This window comes from Emydura macquarii, unplaced genomic scaffold (assembly GCF_026122565.2).
Source record: "Emydura macquarii macquarii isolate MOO-44397 ecotype Brisbane River unplaced genomic scaffold, CSIRO-AGI_Emac_v2 contig_1119, whole genome shotgun sequence".
In the NCBI taxonomy this organism is placed as follows: domain Eukaryota; kingdom Metazoa; phylum Chordata; order Testudines; family Chelidae; genus Emydura; species Emydura macquarii.
Window position 1 is genome coordinate 115,986 of NW_027131256.1, and position 18,796 is coordinate 134,781.

Here is an 18,796-nt window from a genome sequence, read left to right on the forward strand (position 1 = left end):
CAAGCAGCACCTCATGGAAAGTCCAGGAGGCCGACCTCAGCCCCGTGGCTCTAGACCGAACGCTCTGCTCCCTGCACGCAGCCCACCACACAGGCTGCAGTAGCCTCCCAAAGACCCCTGAACTCCAACTCTTCTCCTCAGAGAAAGTGGGCTCAGTCCCCCTCTCCAAGGCTTTGCTGAAAGAAGACCCATAAGACAGAGCAGAGCCATCGGAGGTCAAAGAAGTCTTCTTCTTCTTCGTCTTCATCTTCTTCTTTGAAGAACGACTCAGGCCATGGCCAAAACTCCTCACTCAGGCTAGAGCTGGGCCGTCAAGCCACATCTCCCCAGCAGCGTGGCAGGAAGATAGCGGTACCGTGCCCTCCACTCTGGCAGCGTCTGTGGGATGGCCATTGAGTCCAGGGCCAACGGATGCTGTTTGGTGCCGACGTTATCGGTACTAACAACCCCACAGGCTCATGAGGCAGCAAAGGATGCGCTGCAGATTCACCGGTCGTGCAGGAGTCCATCGCACTGGTGGCTCCTCCTGCGGCTCCTGGCCTGTCCAGCTGTTCGAGTCCAGTGCAGAGACCGCGAGCAGTCCCGCTGTTGGGACCAGCTAAGAAACACGGCAAAGACTCAACCCCTTGTCGGCGCCTGGGAGATGAGTGATCGTGCCTAGCCGTGAGCACAGGAGTCATGCCTAGTGGTTAGAGCAGGAGTCATTAGCCACAGTCAGAGCTGGAGTCAGAGGCCAGATACCAGGACTAAAAGGTCAGAGCCGGAGTCAGAAGTCAGGAGTTGGAGCCGAGGATCAGAGCCGGGTTAGCAGGAGTGAGGCAAGGCAGGGGCAGGACTGGAACAGGCAGGAGCAAGACTGGGAGTAGGCAGGAGCTAACACAGCCGTGAGCAAATGCTTTGCCATCAGTTCTGCTCTCGAGTGGCTCCCAGTCCAAGCTTGCTGATCAGTGCCTTTCTCCTGAGATGGGGACTGGAGCTCATGGATTCATTCCCCCCGTTCTGCCCATCCCTCAGGTCACACTCTCGCTGAAACAAGATGGTGCCAAGATCATTCTCGTTGTGCCGATGTGGTTGAGATGATGTTGGTTCTTCGATCTTCACAGTCTCTTGATTCAACCCCTGGGGACTCTGCCTCCTCTTCCAGGTGTGCTGTCCCAACAGCGTGGACAAACGTGGCACCCAGATCTGAACAGTCTGCACCTCACGGCACAGCTGCTGAGTAGTTAGATCACGCCGAGAACGCTCAGTCGCAGTTCAGGAGATATTACTTAATAGTAGGAAGCAATCCACTAGGTTCACTTATTTAGCTAAGAGGATTTTCTGATCCAATCGTCAGGGAATGCAGCCAGTGGAGGCTAGGATTCAAGACGTTTTAGAGTACCTCTTACACCTTAAATCCTCAGGTCTTTCTCAAAATTCCCTGAGCAGCAATTTCAGCTATCCAGCCTCCCATTCCAGAGAGACTGGTTTTTTCCAACCCCAGGGTTGCTAGATTTTTAAAAGGGATTTTTCAGTTTTTTCCTCCTGTGAAAGAAACGGTCCCATTTTGGAGCAAAGCTGTCTTAGCAGCTCTGATGTGTCCGCCAGCTGAGTCTTTGGCAACCTGCTCTTGGCCTCACCTGTCAAAAGACATCCTCTCTCATTGCCCTTCCACCCGCCAGAAGAGCAGAGGAGAGTCAGGCTCTGACGGCAGGACTGCAGTCCAGGCTATTTTTCAAAGATAAAGTAGCCTTGAGGCCCCTTCCAAAATTCTTAACTAAAGGAGATTGGCTTTTCACTTGAACCCAACAACACCCCTACCTTTCCCTCCCCCCAAAGCCAGACTCAAATACGGGCAAAGAGCAGCTGCATACGTTGAATGAAAGAGCGAGCACTGGCCTTCATCTGGACAGGACCCAGCCTTTCAGACTCTCTCCTTGGCTCTTTGCTTCGGATACTGACAGAATGGGAGCAGCTCAGGCAGTTTCAGCGCAAACACATTCTAGATGGATTATTTCCTGTAGGGTGGCAACCACAGACACCTCCTCCACAGAGACTACTGGCCCATTCAACAAGGGCTCCAGTTACCTTGGTAGTGTTTCTAAAGGATGTCTCCATAGGTTATGTCTGCACAGCACACTGTGCCCAGGCTCTGACTCGGGTTTAAGACCAAGCCCCCTTTCCATCCCAAAACTTCTCATTTGCTTCCCAGGAACTGGAAGCAAACTCCTGGTTCAAATGCAGCTGCTTGGCATTTAACCCTTCATTTCCACAAAGACTGCTCCACTGGAAAGACAGTCAATGCTGACGGGTGTTAGCTATGGCCAGCAGTAAAATGAAGTCCTGTATCAACCGGGATGCTAGCAGGACAGAGGAAAACAGCTGGATTCTGGCCAACCTCTCGTGTAAAGTGAGCAAGGCCTTTGACTGCAGTGTCGTGGAAAAAATCACACAGCTACTCAATTTGAGTTAGATCGAGTGGAACTTTAATCATGACAGACACACAGGAAGCTATAGCTATAGGGAAGCCCAGGTAACACGTCCCCGTGCTGATCTCTGGAACTTCGCCCTGGTTCAAAATACAGATGGTTTATATAGGTTTGATAAGATTACTTTTCACATACAGAGGATATAGCAGAATTCCTAATATGTAACGGGTCACATACCGCACATAGGGTGCTTATAACACATAATGTGATTCTCCCAGTGCTAACAAGTCCCGGGGACCCTCCCGGTGCCAGCAAGTCCCAAGTCACATACAGTCACTTGTTATCGATCACAGGAATCGCTGACAGGGTATAGCTGGGTGCAGTTACAAAGGTGGTTAGCGTCTTCCAACATAGACCAACGATTTTGCATTTCTGTCATCGTTTCAGTCTAAGGCATCCCGCCTGAATTTCTGTGATTCCACGTAAGCAAGAGCACAAGAAAGGATCATGCCAACAAAACTATATCCAAGCAGCTGACAGCGTCGGGGCTCGACCAGACAGCAAAACAATGCCGAGAGCACATCACGCATCTGAAGACAGAGTGCTGCAAAGTCAAGGATGCTAACGGCACCTCTGGAAACTCCCCGTCTGCCTGCCTCTTTCACTAGGAATGCAGCCAGGTATTGGAGCTCTACCAGGCACGGAGCCCACAGTGGTGCATGGCAGTCAGCTGAGCAGGGATGGTGCTCTGATAACCCCCCACAGGCACCACCGGAGGAGAGCCTCTTGCCAGATGAAGTGACCTAGAGCTGAGGCCGGCAACCAGACAGGCTGTGCTGCCAGAGTGGCTACAGCACACGCTGGGTCTGTGCTCAGAGGAGCTCTTTGGGGATGGCCCTGAGGAGAAACCCACTGCAGAACCAGCACCAGAACAAGCACCAGAGCCGGAGCCTGATAAGTTTCTACCGCCATGTTTGGGTTGCTGTTAATACATGGATAGGCGGGATTTCCACCTTATGGGCCTAGTAAATTATTCATTCAAGCCTGGAATTTGGTGTGCTTCCATTCAGGGTGAAACCCATGCTGTTCCCCTAGCCCCGCGCCCCCTTACACCTGATAATACGTGGGATTCAAAATGGACGTCGCAAAAAGAAGAAAACGTTAAACAAGCAGTTATTATGAAAGGTTTCTTAGTTACTCGCTGGTTGTTCTGAGTCCGGGGTGGCTGCTGGGAGCAGGCGGACTCAGAATGGTTCGTCTGAACGCATCTGTGGGTTAAAACCACCCAAAGCACTGGCCGCCAACAGGATGGGCAGACAAGTTTTCCATGACCCACTATGGAAAAGCCCCAGAGCGGCTCCAGTGAGCCAGGGAACTAGGAACCCTGGGATACAATAGTGCATGCCCCAGAAGCTGAAGTTTGGACTCAGATTTGCGTAGTGCATTGTGATGCACCCACGCAATTGTGAGTCCTGAGTTTCCCATGCAGTGTGGATGCTCAAGCTCAGGTTTGGAAGTCCCCAGTCGGCAGGTGTGGGTCACACAAACCCAGGCATAATGTGCTGTGTTGAAATACCCACACTGGATATTTGTAGGGCTGCTGCTTGGCTCTCCAGGCATAAAGTCACTCCCCATTACACCATCACAACTGATCCAAGATCTGAGGCACGCTTCTGAAAAGCAATCCTGCGGTCCTTGTTCACGTAGACTCTGAGCCCAACCTCCCAACTGTCCTGCTAGAGAGCAATCGTAATGGAACGCACACGTGCAACCACTCGAAGAAGAAAAAACAGTTACTTACCTTTACTGCAGCTGCTGTTCTTTGAAATGTCCCCTTTGCATTGGAACTAAGGGGAGGGTGGGACGGCGCTGCCCATTTATTTCCTTGGGAAGGATCCTGAGGAAGCATGGGTGCATGTGCCACCCTGACAGGTACTACTGCAGAAAATTCACCAGCTCCAGAGTGCTGGGCGCATGTACACCTGACTGGAATACATGTGTGCACCCACGTCTTGAAGAACAGCAGCTACAATAGACATAAAGAACCATTTTTACCCTGCATCTCACTAGGAAAAGTGATTGAGTACACACTGCCGCTAAACTGGACCTAAATTCAGTCAGTTTTCCTTGTGAATATAAATCCTGAATGGGCAGGAAGAGGCAATAGTAAGTCATCTCTCTTGCCCAGAGGCCCCTTGGAAACACTACATGGTGCAGCTACAAGGGATTTGCAGGGCTGAATGGCATGGGGTTGGCCTGAGGTGAGGGACAGATCCAAGGGAGGTGCCTACTCCATTTCACCCCCATTTGAGGAAAGGATGTTGTGACTCTTCTCAGCTGACACAGAACTGCATGTCACCTTCTTACCCTCTGCCCTTAGTGTGAGGGAGTCTTACCTCTGGTGTGTTAGCGCCCTAACATCACCCACCTTTCAGCCACTCAAGCATGCTCCTCTGTGCTACACCAGTCCTGTCTTCATTTTGCTGGCTAATAAGAGGTGCACCCGAGACCCTGAATCCCCGTGAAGCATTCCCCTGTGATATCCAGTCCTAGACACTGGCTACTCACAAAAATCCCAGATCCCCAAAGGAGCAGTGTACTCCAGTTCACTACTTTTACCTTCAATCACCGCTCTGCTACAACACACAGCACTTGTGAGCGATTAAATTAATAAACAGTAGGCTTACTTAAGAAAGAACAGAAATTAAACTAGAAACAAGAGAGAGTGGTGGAAACAAATGGTTGCAATATAAAAGAAAAATCATAAAACATGACCTACACTTATCAATGGTTACCTTTCCTATCTAACAAAGCAGGTTTTCACCTCAAAGTTCAATCTGTTGCTGAGCTGGCTGGCTTCACAGGAACCAAGATCCAATTGTTTCATAAGAACATCCCTACTCCACAAGACATCTCCTCAGTGAAAGGATCCAGAGTGCCTCTCCCCACTCTGTGTTATACTGAACAGTCTTTTGTCTTTATTCATAGGCAGGGTAATACTCTGTGATGTTCCCTTTTTTACCTCCAAGTGGTTGCAGTCATTTGCAGTTGTCTCTGATGGTTTTCCTTTGAAAGTCTTGGGATGGAGAAAGGTTAGACAATTCAGCATTTCATTACTTCACCAGCTAAGCTGGAGGAAGGTGACAACTCCCTCCTGCTTGAATGGGCTGTCACCGAGACCTTTTCTCCCCTGGTGACTAACTTCTATTCCAAGTCCATAAAGCCTACTTTCAATACAAGTACATTCATTATTCCTTAATTATTACCCATATGTACATCTCACAATAATTATGAATCTTGACAAATAACTAGATTTCTGTAGATACCTTACATGTTACTCTTTATGGATAAAACAAAGAGAGTTCTGTAGCACTTTAAAGACTAACACATTTAATTTCTGCAGACATAAGCTGGCATCTGACAAAGTGGGTTGCAGCCCACGAAAGCTTATGTCTGCAGAAATTAAATGTGTTAGTCTTTAAAGTGCTACAGAACTCTCGTTGTTTTTGCTGTATATAGACTAACACGGCTACCGCTCTGGAACTTTATGGATAAATATCTCACAAGCTATGTGTTTGGTGTAGCTAGTTTGTCAGGTCTGAGGTGAGAGTTGTTTGCAAAGAAAGGGGGACTCTTTGCCAAGGAGCCTCTCTGCCACAGATGTAAAGAACCTATCAATGACATTTCAAATCTGAATCAGATTTTTCAAGTGGAATGAAAATAAAATGAATGGACAATTAATATAAAGGTTTCTAATTTACATAAATGTGCATAATATTATTTATTCATTATATCCTATTAACTTGATCCAACTATCCAGTCACTAGTGTATATATGAATTATTAATATAATACAAATTTAATGAGGAAGAATTTAAAAAGTACTAATTAAGAAAAAAATAATTTAAAAGTTGATTAAAGAAATGGGTAGCTAAATTTGAGATGTGCATAGATCTGCATACTGTTAACTATTCATGTATGATACTATCTGGTTATTAATTTATGTTTATATTGAATGAATAAATAAATAGGTATCTTCTTTTTTATTTGCCTACACCTTCGTTGTATTAATTATTCATAAGATAAATTACTTTGATATTTTAGAAATTCTAACTGAAAGATACTAAACAAAGGAATATCATACCTCTAAATGTACATATATTTGCATTATATTAATTAGCAATAAAGTAAATTGGCTGCACAGTACTTTTAAAGGATGAATATTAATTCTTTTTTAATTTACGTGAATGTACATATCAATTATTCATTAGGCAAATTACCTCTAAAATAATTTTAAAAGTTAAAGTTTATGAAACAACTTGGTTTAATAAAGTTAATACACAAAATGTATGCAGTTCAAATCTGACATTTGCATAACATTAATTATCCACTGAGGTAAACAATCTATGGAATAATTTAAAACAATTAAATGAAAGTTATATAAAACAAATTATGTATTTAAATTTATATCTCATTGCCTAATATTGTTTATGAAAGAAATCATCACCTATATAATAATTAAAGCAAATAAAACTAAAGTTGGTTACACAAAGCTGATTAAAATAAAGTTGATTCAAAATTTAAAGTTGGTTACATAAAAGTCCAATGTTTAAATGTACATACTTTCACTTAATAATAATCGTTTGTTAGCTTAATACCGATATAATTTAAAGTTAGATTAAAATCAATTACACCAATAGAAAAGCAAGGGCCTTTAACAACTTGTTTCAACTGACAGGTGCACTTATTTACATAATCCCTTTTTTAAAAATCGAATTAAAACATAGCAAATGGTTAATTAATTGTGAAATTGTGAAATGTACATATATGTGACTAAAATAGAGGCCCAGGATTGAAACTCAGGAGATCTGGGCTCTATCATTGATCTTGGTTGTGACCTCAGCCAAGTCACTCCACGTCTATTGATTTTATGGGGATTTAGGCATATAGTGGTGTAAGCCACGCCCCCTTGCTACGGTGTTCCTGTGGGTTCAAAGGCCCAAAAGGGGGATTAGCATTCGAGGGGTTTCGGCCCCTCAGGCAAGCGCGGGGCCATCAAGCGGTCTGTGGGCTCTGGCCCTTCCAGCAGGAGCAGAGCAAACAAGCAGTTTATGGCCCCAGCCCTCAGGCCAGGCGGGGCAATTAAGCAGTTTATGGCCCCCGGCCCTAAGGCAGACGGGGCAATTAAGCAGTCTAGGAGTTCCCAAGCAGGGGCTGAGCATTAACACAGCCTAGGGGCTCACGAGCAAGGGGTGAGCACCACCAGGCCGCCTTGCGCAGGATGAGATAGCTGCCACCCAAGGGTGGGGTCAGAAGCAGGGGAAGGGGTAGGGGGACCCAGCCCCACTCTATGCTACCGGGTCACAGCCCAGGGCCCTCACAGTGGCAGAGTGTTCCACTACTGGTCAGTGGGGCTCCAGCTGAAACGCCCCGACGTAGTATCTGGCCACAGCACGACCGAACTATGGTCTGGTTTCCCCGGCTACTTCCTACCTCCCCTCCCTGGAGTACATGGGGCTTCGGGGTCATCGTCCCTCTCCTCGGGGTAAACAGAAAGGGGTAACCCCAACAGCTCCTTGGCACCCCTGGCGGATGCCAGATCTGGCGGATCCTGGTATCCCAGGTGGCTGGTAGCTCTGGAGGCTCCTCAGGATCGCAGGGGGCAGCTCCAGCAGTTCCTCTAGGTCCCCAGTGCTGCAGTGGTCGGGCTTGGGCACCAGTGATGAGGGAGAAACGTCCTTCTCCTCCAGCAGTTCTCACCCACCTGAGCTAGAGGGTCTGTGTATGGCCATGGTGATGGTTCAGCAACTTTGATCCCAGCAGCCTGTCACCAAACACCAGCCACACTCTGTCTCCCACCAGCCTCAGTTACTACTGTCAGGGTGATCCCAACACACTCCCAAATTTCCCCCAAAAAAGTGTGTGTTCCGTACTGTCCAGCCCTCTCCTGCATAGTTCAGATGCTTTAGCTCTGCTGTCCCTCTAAGGGAACAATACACAACAACTTGTCACCTTCAATGGCGTTACCCACACAGTTCACAACACTAGTTTAATTTTGATTAAAGAACTAAAAACATTTATTGCACTACAAAGAGATAGATTTTCAGTAAGTACGAGTATTAAGGCATTAAAATCAGAAATGATTAAAAGAAAAATAAAGATAAGCCACTTCCTAGTACTAGAATTTTACAAATTAGGCTTTGTTTAAAGTAAAATTCTTACCACATGCTTCCAGCAGCATTACAGATCCCGCCTGTGACCCGTCTGTGCCTAGGGTAGCCCGCCTGAAAATGCCAGAGTCAGGCAGGCTGCAAAAAGAGAGCAGATTCTCCCAAAACTGGTGGCTAACACTGCACCAACCAGTTACAAACAGCGCTTCTGATTCCCCACACTGGTTCTCAAGAAGCTAAAACAAGAAGTTACACTGCCTCCTTTACGGCAATTCAGTCTCTGGCCCCCAGTTAACACTAGCAGGTCCACTGATGGGATGGGGGCAAAGAGGACAATTGCCCAGGGGCCCGGGGATTTAAAAGAGCTTGGGCCATGGGTGGTGAGTGAAGCTTCCTCTTGGGGAAGCTAGCTCCCTGTCTGCCTCTTCCACCCACAGAACCACTCGCATTCCTCCCTCACTCCACCCCAGGCTTAGCCTCCACTTCCCCCCATGCCCGGCCCAGCTCAGCCACTCGCTGCATCCCTTCTTCCCCTCCTCCCCGCTCAGCCTCTCCGCCATCACTCACTGCATGCATCCCTCATCTCCTCCTTCACTCGCTCCCCCGTTGTCGCTCACTGCCTGGAAGAGAGTGAACCGAGCAGGAAAGGGGGCGGAGCCTGTGGTGGAGTGGGGGTGGGGCATGGGCGGGGCCTTGGGCGGAAGAGGCGGGACAGGGAGCTAGTCTCCCCAAGGGGAAGCTTCACTTGCCACCCATGGTCATAAACCTCAGCCCTCCCTTCGTAGGGGGGCCACTGGTTGTTCTGTCCTGGAACCCAGAATTGTTGTCAGTGGGTCTGAGCAGTAGATCCAGTAAAGAGATAAGTTATTAAAAATCTATTTCCTTTACCAAAAATGTTCTCCTGATCCCCAAAGAGTCAGCCACATTGCCAGATCAATATATGTTTGGATCATACCCAAAATACCTCGCTACCAGCCAATCCTTTAGTAACTAAACTAAAGGTTTATTATAAAAGGAAAGAAACATATAATGAGACGTGTTAAATGATCAAAGCAATCCGATACACACAAATGACTGTACAGTCCATATATAACAGATTTTCAGCAGCACTGTGGAGTTTGCAGGCTTGTACAGTTCCTCTGGAGTACATCCAGTACCTAGATGGGTCTCACTCCTTTGTTTTACAGCTTCAGTTGTAGATGAGTTGATCCAGAGGTAGGAAGCAGGAATGAAGACAAGATGGGGATGGTGCAGCTGCCTTTTATGTCCCTTTGCCATTTGGCTTGCCCCAAGCACAACCACACAGCACATGGCATGGAAAAGCCCCCGAGTCTGCTGTCCCTGGACATGTTCTTACATGTCCTGGTGACTCATAAGATGCAGCTCCTGGGTTCTTTCACTGGATTCATTGTACTGTTGAGTTCCCTTGATGGGCCATTAAGCAGGCTGAATGCTGCTGCCATCCTGTCTGGGGTGTCACCCAGAAGCCAGCACAAGCTGAAATACAAATATGTCATACATATTTAGAACGTATAATATAAAACTGATACATACATATAAACATGCTTATCAATCTTAGTGACTTATAACCAACAGAACCTGACATGGCATATCATGTACGAAGTATTGTCATTTTGCAATATTGATATCAATAATATTATGAATGGTCACCCCTGATCCAGACTGCATCACACCTTCCAAAGTCAAAGAGCGGGATTCTTTTGTCTTCGTAGGTTCAAGAGAGATGGACAGGGAGAGATCACTTGGCATGTGTTTGCTCCTCACTTTTATAGTTCAGTCACCCTTTGAAATGCACTGAGAGTGACCCCTAGGTAAAGTTCTTTCCAGCTGAGAGCAAGGAGACATGGGGTCTGCTAGAGAAGAAGTGTTATGCTGTTTCTTTTCACCTGTGTAATCTGAAATTAAGATTTTCTTTGTCTTCTAGCTTCACTCGCTCACTGTCTGAGGACTCTGTTTACAGTTTATATGCAAATTAAGTAAACACACATCCATTTGTTTGACAGGCTTGCTTAACCAGTTCTACCTAATTGAGACTACGTGAGTTTGAACTTGTGCCTTTAACTTCATACATCTTACTACATGTTGGTTCAGTGCTTAGCACACTGGGGCCCTGATCTCAGTTGAAGCCTCTAAAGGCATTACAAATATTTATTTATTATTACTTATTAGATTAATTCTATAAGTCAAGTCTCAGCAATCTGTATGTTACGAAGCACCATGTTTCATAGATTAGGGTCTCTAGGGGCATTGAATGTCCCTGCTTCTTTTACTCTTCCCTTGAGCTTTCCAGCCTCCCACCCTCTTCCCACACTTCATTCTGTCATAGAAAGAATCACGCTGCTATACTTTAGAGTTGGATCGGGTGCAGCTTTAATGGTGACACACACACACATACAAAGTACTTTAGCTAAAGGGAAGCCCACGCAGCATGTCTAGATGCTGATCATTGGTACTTCACCTGGCTACCAGAAACAAAAGGCTTATATAGGGGTTGCTTAGGTTCATTTACATGTTGATCATATAGTGGAATTTGATTAACAGTTTATACTTGACAGGAAAAGACAATCACAATGCACAATGGGGTACACCAGACGTTTTCACAGGAAAGACCAACGAGCCACTTGATTATACAATGTGGTTTTCAGGTACCCTGGCTATCACCCGAAGATGGGTGGCTACACAATACATGTTCAAATGCTAATTTGTATGGAGTAAGTTCCTATGGGGCCGGGTAGACAGGGGGGCACGTACCCATACTTATCAGAACAGGAGATGTCTGTTCACAGACTTCAAAGGCTAAGGCTCACAACAGACAATTTGCATTTAGAGTGGGGTTAAGAGACATCCTGTGGGATTTTAGCATCTTTATCTTAGTTTCAGTTGGGACATCCTGTGAATGGTTCAGCCTGGGGCTTCTATTTCAGTTTCAGCTACAGCTTCAGGCCAGGTCTTCTATGATCAATTTCAGGCCAGGCATTCTATTAATCAATTCTATGATTAATTCTTTGACTCCACAATTCCTCTCTCCCAACCTCTTTTAATCCTTCCCCTTTTACCCTTCCTCTCCCCCCCAACCCAAGAGCTTGTACATTTCAGCAACTGTGGAGTTGGCAAGATAAAGGTATGTGTATTAACAAGATATTATTATACTGTATGTATTATATTGTACATCGTATTTTATAATATATATTATCATGTGTTATAATGTGTATAATGATATACAATACTTATTATAAGTTATTATAATGTGTGTATTGGACCATTGCTGAAAGAGGGCAAACTTAACTCTGCACTTCCTGGGTTTCAAAAGTTTTGAGTTTTGCTGATCCCTGGTCATGACACATGACACATTCTGATCCAGCTCACTATACACATATCAGCTGGACTCTACCAGCCCCGTGTCAACACACCTCTTCATTTATGCCCTGACCCATTTGCTGCCTTCCCCACTACCGTACCCAGCTCCTGCAAGCAAGGAATTCATCTCTCTGAAGTCTTCATTCCCTGGTATACAAACATGTTTATTGCTGTTACTTCCCTGACTCAAATGCAGTGCCTGATGCAAAGGACAATGCTCTTCCTGGTTGTGTTTTAGACTGGTTGGGAGGGTGCAGTTTGTGGCAGGGCCAGTAAGAGAAATTACAGTCAGCGTTTCAGTTCCAAAACACTGATAGTTTTTTGTCTGAGGGGCAGATCCTCTGACCCCTGTCCAATACGTGTACCCCATCTCTGAGACACATTGAGGTGGCAGAGCCATACAGTGCACATTTTCCGGTCGGCCATAAACTCTCCAATTTCCTGATTAATGTTCTTCCAATACTTGTCAATAGCTTTCGTGCAGTGTCGGGGTGCATTGGCACAGCTGTGGGGTGCAAGAAGATAGGGGTGCGCTCACAGAGCTGGGGGTAGGGGTGCAAGGTGGATGGAGTGCACTGGCAGAGCACGGGGATGCGAGGGAGTTGGGATGTAGGAAGGTCGGGGTGCAGGTAATTTTGATGAACTGAGCTAGGGGTGCAGAGGTATTGGGGTGCATTGGCAAAGCTGGTGTGTAGGCAGGCTGGAGTGAAGGAGTGTTTGGGGTACAGGAAGGTGGGGTGCACTGGCAGTGCTGGAGGTGCAGGCAGAGAGTGGTGCAGGGTTGTTGTGGTCTGTACTGGCCAGTTAATCGTAAGGAGGGCCAGAAGACCCCATGCCAAGGATGTTGCTGTGAACACAGGATCAGAAAGAAACCTGATGAAACTGGAAGAGAAGAGTTAGTCCTTGGTGTTAGCAGTGGGATGGGAAGATCCCAGGACACCGTCAATTTAAGGGCCCATGTTTAGGAGTTCTGTAAATAGGATGAAGCAGGGCTCCCCCCTCCCCTGCCCAAGTGGGGGAAGCTCTCAGAAGGAGGGTAGTATTTCCACCGCCGTCTGACTCAGAACAGGGTATGTGTGGACAGAGAAAGGAAGCCAGACAGCTAGGCTTCTGCAGAGCAGAATAAGGTCTCTGGGGAGGACAGAAGCATAGCGATGGGTATGAACTCTGGGGTTGTTATGATGGATCTTGTGTTCAGGACGCTGAACACTAGTTTGAATTACTTTGGGCTACTGACCCAGTGTCAGGTGTGTCCGCAGGGCTCTCCCTGAAGACAGGGACCGGAGGCAGAAACACCTCTGGCCACAAGAGGGCATTTGGTGAATGGTGACTCCACTACAGGATGTGTTGGCAGAGCTGAGGGTGCAGGGAAGTGGGGTGCACTGGCAGAGCTCAGGGTGCAGGGGGTGATGGGGTACAGGGTTGAGGTGCACTGGCAGAGCTGGGTGGGCGCAATGCTTCACCGCCCCTACCATTCATTCACATTTATCTCCCCCTTACTGCTGCCCCAGAATCTCTTTGTCTCTGTTCCCCCACGCCTCTTCCCTCTAGTGCCCCTCCACTCCTAGGAACCATTCACGTGACTAACGTTTCCCCAAAAATTCTTTGATGACATTCCATCCAGAATAAAACTGCCACCCCCGGCTCACAAAGTGCAGCACCTCCAGCCGCTCAGTTCCAAACTCCTTTGTCGTCGGTGAGGGTTATGATTAACTTATCCTGAGTGATGTTAATTGACGGGTGAGTTCTTAGTCATCAAAAGGTCTGTGATTCATTCGTACCTCGCAGTTAAACAGTACAAGGCAGCAGAAGGAAATCGCTTTTCTAGGAGGCCTGTAATGACTTCGGCCTGGTCTACACTACAGACTTAGATCGACATGAAGCAGCTTATGGTGACCTAACTGTGTAAGCGTCTACACTGCGATATTCCTCCTGCTGACTTAACTCGCCCACGACACCGACCTAATAACGCCACCTCTGGGAAAGGCGCAGCGTTTGGATCGATGTCGTTAGCTCGACGCTACGGACGCTGCATTGCTTACATCTCCTGTTGCTGCTCTGGCAGCCCAAGCCCTGCCAGCTGGACTGACAGCTGGAGCCCGCCGTCCCAGGGCTGACAAGGCCGAGCTTCAGTTGTCAGCCCAGAGTGGAGGGGCTCAGGCTGTCAGACCCAGGGCAGCGGGGCTCAGGCTGTCAGACCCAGGGCAGCGGGGCTCAGGCTGTCAGTGCCCCACAACGCCGCACTGAAGTCGGTGCAAGCACTCCTAGCGAGGACGCACACTGCCGACAGAAAGCGAGGATTTAATTACTGCGGAGGCTGTAAGTCGCTTAATTTTGTAGTGTAGACATGCCCTTAGCAACCCCTTTGGTCAGATGACCCCAGATTTGGATCACGAACGCTACACTGCACCGTCATGAGGCACACCATGTTTCAGAGCAACCCAAGGCACGGTTTGTATTTTAGTGCACTTGTGAGAGTTGAGCATAAAGCATATAAAATGGCGGGAATGGAAACCCTCCAGCGCAGTGGTTTTCCACCTGTGGTCCAATGACCCCTGGGGGCCCACAGACTATGTTCAAGATTTCAAAGAGGTCCACACCTTCATTCGAAAATGTTTAGGGGTCCGTAAATGAAAAACGATTGAAAACCACTGCTATAGCTGTTTTTTGGTATTGGCACATGCATAATGTGAAAAAGGTACATTTTCTTAAATAGTGTTCTCAGTTTGGGTCCCCCAAAATTTAGCAGATGCCATGAACTACCTGTGATAAAACTCAAAAGATTGAGACCATTTTAACGTGCATCACATCAATAATTTCATCTCCAGCTCTGCACAAAAAAAGCATAAAAGACCTAGAAATTTTTTTTTAATGGCTACTTTTGTGGGCCCTTGTAACTCTGGAGCCCCTGGCCAAAATTACTCCAAATTTGGATTACTAACTCCACTCTTCATCCTCCTGAGATACACCAAATTTCAAAGAAAACTGACTAAACATGTCAATTTTAGCAGACTAAGTAAGGCCCACCTTTAAACAAACATCATGACACAACCTTAACTATAGGGGTGCTCCCACACCACTATAAAATTGATGTGCATATTCATTTCCATCATCTTCATTATTCACAAGGTAAATCTACATATGGCTAATTGTCCATGAGAGTTTTTAAGCACTGTGGTGTTTTTTAAAGAAGGGAACAAACACCACAGATCTGAAAAATCAACATGATATTAAATGTGACGGATGACATAAATTTGTATACAATAACTTTTTCAACTTTGCAAAAAACTTGGCTAATTGTGAGCTCATTCTACATGGACCCAGCTACTTACGAGGTGTTTTTAAAGGATTACTTCTGCAAAATGGGGGAAAAAAGAATCGCAAATTTGCATAACTCTGTTTGCCCATGTATGGAAACGTCTTCTGGGCCCTCATCATCCCTGTCTCACTTATTGCAACCTTCTCCCACTAGATTCCCTGACACCCAGATCACTATACTCTGTCTAGTCCAATGTTTCTCAAATGCGGCTTTTCTTGCAGCCACAGCCTCCTGGACGCTGATTGAGGAGGGGAGGTGGCAAAGCAGTGGCCCCTCTCTCGGGGACACCAGCAGGGGTTGGGGGCCCTCCCTGCCACCTTCTGGTTTGGAGACATAAATGCTGGAGCAGCAGGCAGCCAGTGAGTTCCCCATCTTCCCAGGGGCAGTTGGGCTCGGGCTTCAGCGCTGGGGTGGCCAGCAGCAGGGTTCCATCCCCCCAATTGTTCCTAGCCCCTGCTGCCTTCTCCAGCACTGGGCTTCAGCCACACGGCCATGGCCCCCGGCCACAGGGCTTTGTGTTCTGGCCCTGGCTCCTACCCGCATGGCGGCAGACTCCGTCCCCAGCCCACCACACACACCCCATCGCCTGTGGCCCCCACTGCCTCCTCCAGCCCCGGGCTCCTCATCCCTCTCCCACTGTCCCAACTCCCGCTGCCTGCTCTGTCCCTCAGCCACAGGGCTTTGGGCTTGAGCCCCGATCACACGGCAGCAGGCTCTGGCCCCTGGCTCACCACCCCACCCTCCCTGACTCTGCTGCCTCCTCCAGCCCTGGGTGGCAGGCTATGACCCCCAGCTGCAGGGCTTCAGACTCAGGTTCTAAGCTCCGGCCCTGACCGCCAGTCGTGCGGCAGCAGATGCTGGTCCTGGGCTCAACTTCCCATCATCCCGGCCCCTGCTGCCTCCCCCAGACACTCCCCCCAATCACCCCTGGTCCTCACTGCCTCCCCCAGACCCCCAGACACTCCCCCCAATCACCCCTGGTCCTCACTGCCTCCCCCAGACTCCCAGACACTCCCCCCAAACCCCTGGTCCTCACTGCCTCCCCCAGACCCCAGTCAATCACCCCTGGTCCACCCCTGATCCTCACTGCCTCCCCCAGACTCCCAGACACTCCCCCCAATCACCCCTGGTCCTCACTGCCTCCCCCAGACCCCAGACACTCCCCCCAATCACCCCTGGTCCTCACTGCCTCCCCCAGACCCCCAGACACTCCCCCCAATCACCCCTGGCCCTCACTGCCTCCCTTTCCACCTCCCCATCCCAGGCTTGCCGGGGCTGAGTAAATCGGCTGTGAAAAGTGATATTTGTATGTTTGTTAATATCATTTTTCACAGCAGACTTAGTAGATAGCTGGCAGGCTGTGAAAAGTGATATTAGCAAACATACAAGTATCACTTTTCACAGAAGCAGACTTGCTAGCTAGCAAGTCTAGAACAGAAAAGCAACCAAAAAAAGCAAAAGAAACAACAAAAAAGACAAGAAGTTTCAAAAAAACTTTACTTGTGTTTCTCTTCTGTTTAGGTCCAGTAAAGAACAGGGACAACTTACATTATTTTTATTATTAAGTCTGAAAAAAAAAAAAAAAACCCCTACATAAATAAAGTACAATCATTTGGACATGTATATGTGCATATTTATTTGTTTTTCCTAAAGTTAATTAAGTATTTTAGGGAAAATTGTCCGAGGGCCACCAGCAAGGGTTCATGGCTGCACTCTGAGACCACTCAGGGGATAGGAGACCGTGATCTCCCTGGCTGACCATTTTGTATTGTGTTTTACAATGTGAATCTATTTGCATACAAAGCCATCTGCTAAATAAAGTTTGCAAAATCTACAAGAAAGAAGCCTACAAGAAAAAAACAACCAGTGGTGATCCAGTTTATGAATGAAGACAATGGATTGTTGGAATATATCTAGGAGTACAGGTGTATAGCCGGTATCCTTCACCTAGGGGACAAGCTGCCTGTGTGCTTGTGTTGTGAATGGAGCTGGTCTGGTTGTTAAACACCGGGAGAAAGTCTTTGGATGAACTAAACTTCATTAGACCAGGAAAGTTTCTTGTTAGTTAAGTCTAGACTCTGTGGTAAAGTCAGGCCAGGTGGTTACAAAAGGGTAGACCAGGGTGGGTATGTAAGCCCTAGAATGCTAAAGGCCCTTTTCCCTGCAGGTGGAGGAGAGGTTACTGCAGGTCAATTAGAGACACCTGGATCCAATTAAGGGCTACTCCAGGTGTACTTAAACCCTGCCTTCCCTAAAGAGCAGGGGGAAGAATAAAGGAGGAGAGAAAGGGATCACCAACAGGTTTTGGCAGCTGCAGGAGACAGTGCTTCTCTGCAGCTGGAGAAGCAGAGAAGGAAAAACCCTGGCCCCAGCCTGCAGGAAGGATTGGTATTTCTCCAATCCTCCACGGCTTTACCACCACCTCTACAGTCCTGAGAAAGAGCCATGGCAAGATACCTTCCTGGGCCATATACACAGACTGGGACTACCTGCCCCTCCCCTATGGGGTTGAAGGACACTCCACAGGCCTGAAATAAGGCCTGCACCAAATGCTCCATGTAGGAGGTGCTGAGGGGAAGAGACAAAAGACTTGACCAGGTGGGGGCAGAGTTACCTCAGGCCCCACTGCCAAAGGAGACTGCTGCCAAGGGGTGAGACCAAGGTGGTTGCTATACCACAACTCTAGATGTATTATGACTTTGGTTTAGATATACCCCCATTGTTTCCAGTATTTTTACTGATTTGCTGTTATTTAAATTTCTGTTCTTTGTTAAATAAACTTTTGCTTGTTCTCATTATAAATAAAACTCAGCATGGTGAGTGGAGTGAAGCAGTGATCCTGAGATGACACTGGTAAGCTAGGAGGCACTATTCCTTGGGGAGCTGGGGATCAGTGAATTCTGAGAGTGCCCCAGGCATCAAAGGCTGGCCACTCCAGTGGGATGCTCAGTGAGCTGAGGGGTTGGACTCTGCCAATAGCTTACCTGCAGAGGGACAGCAGAGCCTGTGCAGGCTGAGAAGGCAGAGCTTGTGCTGCCCAGGGCTGTTGGAGTCAGAGAGCTGGCCCTGGGCAGGCACAGATGAGGTTTCCTTAGGCTAAAAGCAGGTGAGAGTGAGGTGCCTCACACCTGAAAACTCCCAGGAAGCCCCACAACCCCAAGAGATTCACCCCCCAGCAGGGCCTACCCCACGGTGGGAAACTATATAACTTCAGTGCTGGGGCCTCTCAAACCCCTGGCCCCCCCAACCCTCCTGTCCCCCCAACCCTTGTTTCCATTGTATGTCTAATTTCAGTCGCTGTCCCGTGGGAGCAGGGATCATTTCTCTCTTATCTGTGGTGGGAGACGCCAGCTGTGCACAGAAACTCAGTCTGATACATGATTATGAAAATATGTATGTGAGCTACACTAATGATGCATGGGGGGGGAAGAATACCCAGGTTGGTGATGTAGGAGAAAATCATGTTACAAGGGTGGAGGCATGCAATTTGCATAAAATGAATCATGCATCTGAATATTTACA